Source organism: Phytophthora infestans, genomic scaffold (assembly GCF_000142945.1).
Source record: "Phytophthora infestans T30-4 supercont1.41 genomic scaffold, whole genome shotgun sequence".
Taxonomy (NCBI): domain Eukaryota; phylum Oomycota; class Peronosporomycetes; order Peronosporales; family Peronosporaceae; genus Phytophthora; species Phytophthora infestans.
Window position 1 is genome coordinate 1,295,090 of NW_003303718.1, and position 3,379 is coordinate 1,298,468.

Here is a 3,379-nt window from a genome sequence, read left to right on the forward strand (position 1 = left end):
CAGCGACAGAACATTAGGAGCGACAAGGCCAAAAATCGTAACTTAGGGGCTCCCCAATCGACTTCAAAGGAACAGCCGAAGCATAATAGCGGTGGTAACAGAGCGATAAACGATTCGAGGAAGAATCACGACTCTTCAGACAAGCCAGTCTGTAACTACTGCGAGCGCGTAGGTCACACCGAGAGCGTCTGCCGGAAGAAGAAGGCGGCGGAGCGGGTGACGACGCCAAAAAACGCGTAGGCTCGATGGGTTGGCAGCCTGTCGGGCCGACTTCATCGAACGGCGATGGCCATACGTCGTTCGGTAGCCCACACTCTCTGTCACTGCATCTCCAACCTGGACATCGCGGTACAAGAGACAACATCTATGGCTATCTGGCAAAGAGAGCTCGCATCGAAGGCTCTGCTGTGGACGTATTCACTGATAGCGGTGCCTCCTTCAACGCTATCTCACCAGTGGTTGCGTCCAGATTAGCCTTGACCATTAAAGAATCGGACAAGCCACTGAAGATCAAGCTCGGTGTCAAGCGTCACATCAGTATTCCTCGGCGCACAGCTGAAATCGTGCTCGACATGGACGGATTCCCTCCTTACTCGACAGAAGTTTTCGTCATGGACGTTCCGGAGGACAAACATGTATTGCTGGGGGTACCGTGGCTTGTCAAAATTAATCCGGACATCGATGGGTCACCAAATCAATCCGTCCACGGGGGGCGACATCATTAACGCCATTTCGACAATGTGTGCGAAATGCTGCTTGTATAAAGGCTGCAGGTTGTCGACGCTCTCTCACCAGGCGTACTCGATCTCAAGGAGACGCGACTGTGCTCTTCTACGCTCGACACAGCTATCTATCCCGCCACGGAGCTACCAAGATTATCAACCAGAGGCAGTTCCGGAAGGTAAAATTATCAGAAGGATAATTTTTGTTTTATGGTCCATATTGCCGAACCGGAGCCAACAGAGAAGGCCACCCGGCAGCTCGAGCAGGACTGGGACAAGATCAAAGGATCACCTGTGGAACCGGTGGTAATGAAGTACAAAGACACCGTGTTCCGCATGCAACTACCTAATCGCCCACCACAGCGCTCAGCGGATATTGAAGCTGAAGTTGAGCTTGTCGACGACACTCCAGTAGCAAGGAAGCAGTATCGGCTCAGCGAAGAAATGAAACGGACCATACGGCAGTGGACGAAGGAGATGTTAGACGCGGGTATTATCAGGCGTCCAAGTCTCCGTACTCGTCGCCTACAGTTTGCGTCCGAAAGGCAGTTGGCTGGCGCATTGTTCACGATTTTCGAGCAATTGACAGCAAAATTCGCATTCCAGCCACGCCAATTCCTCGGAAGGAAGACATCTTTGATGCAATGGCCAACGGTCACTGGTTTTCTGCATTAGATCTTCTTTGGGGATATTTCCAGGTCCGGCTACGGGAATCAGATATTCCGTACACAGCATTTTCGACTCTAGACGGCCAGTTTGAGTACTTGGTCACGCCAATGGGACTATCGTGCAGCCCCTCTGCCTTTAATCGGTTGATGCAGCATGTTTTCAGTGATCAGAAAGCCTTCTGTCAAGCTTACTTTGATGACCTCATCATTTTCACGAAGTCAACCGCGATCGAAGACCACTTACGTGCACTGGATGCTGTCTTGCAGCGCTGCCAGGATCAAGAACTCTACGTGAAGTTGGCAAAATGCACGTTTTGCTCCGCGGAGATTCCGTGTCTTGGAGACAACTCTGGGCGCGATGGCGTTCGAATGGACCCAGACACAGATCCGAGTTAAACGCGAGTGGCCACCGCCTAGGACCAAGCGCGAGCTGCAATCATTCTTGGGGATCTGTGTCTATGTGTTGAAATCTGCGAGAATTACGCGGACATATCAGCACCACTCGTCGAAGCCACCAAAGGAAAAACAGCACAGGAGCAGATTCAACTTACGCCGGAGCAACGTGATTGCTTTACCAAATTGAAAACAGTGCTGACATCGCCACCGGTCTTAGCTCACCCCGATTCGTCAAAGGATTTCCACATCCGGATGGATGCTTCAGACTATGCTGTTGGAGGGTATCTCTATCAACTTGATGCGGACGGCAAGGAACGAGTAATTGCTTACAATGGACGAAAGCTCAATCGCGCTGAATTAATGTATCCCACGCGCGAGAAGGAACTGCTAGCTGCCTTGCATGCAATGCGCGTTTGGAGGGTTTACCTCGTCGACAAGCCATTTTTCGTCAACACAGATCATCGAACTCTGCAAACGATATTGGAGCAGAAGACTTGTTCGCAGCGTCTCGCGCGCTGGCTAAATGAGCTGGGATTATACCAGCCATTGTTTCGTTGGATACCAGGCGACACAAACATCGTTGCGGACGCAATTTCCCGTAATTCGGCATTTCAGCCAAAGGTGTCTACACATTTTGTGTGTTCTTTACCCCAGTTTACTTCGAACAACTTACCACAGCTCACCAAACTGAAGACAGTGGCGGAGACGTTTATCTGCACTACGCTAGAAGCCGACCCTCCATTCTGGAACAATGTACCCAGCTCTACCCTGAAGACTCCGTGTTCGGTCCTCTATATCAGCTTCTGCAATCGTCCCAAGTAGTTGAGACCACACCGCCAGTGGGGCTTCACCGCCGGATTCGTGCGAACATCAACCATTTCTTTCTCGAAGATGACATCCTGTACTTTCAACCGCGTGCTGACGCACCTCGACGAGTTTGTGTGCCGGACAGCCAGGATTTGAAGGATGCTATCATTTATGAGCATCACAATGTTGCTTCCAGTGGCCATCCTGGGTGTCTGAAGACTCTTCTTGCTCTCCAAGACAAGTTTTACTGGTTACACATGAAAAAGACAGTGAAGCGATACGTTACTACTTGCGAAATGTGCCAAAGGATCAAGGTATCGCAACGAAAACCAGCGGACTTGCTTCATCCGTTAGAAATTCCTGACCGTCGATGGAGCCAAATTACTATAGATTTTATTACCGGCCTTCCAAGCTCTCGGCACGGACTCTACGATGCTGTATGGGTAATTGTCGACCGTCTTACTAAGAGGGCACATTTTATTCCGACGACCACTACTTGCACAGCGGAAGAAGCAACCAAAATTTTCCGAGACCAATACCAGCGGTTGCATGGCCTACCAGATACTATCACTTCCGACCGCGACAGTAAATTTACGTATACTTTTTGGTCAAGTTAATGAAGTTCCAGAACACACAGCTGCAGCTTAGTTCGGCATTTCGACCTGATACCGACGGACAAACAGAGCGAACCAACCACTTCATCGCTGACTACTTACGAGCATTTGTATCGCCGCTGCAAACTGACTGGAGCCGAGTACTATCGCTAGCGGAATTTGCATACAATTC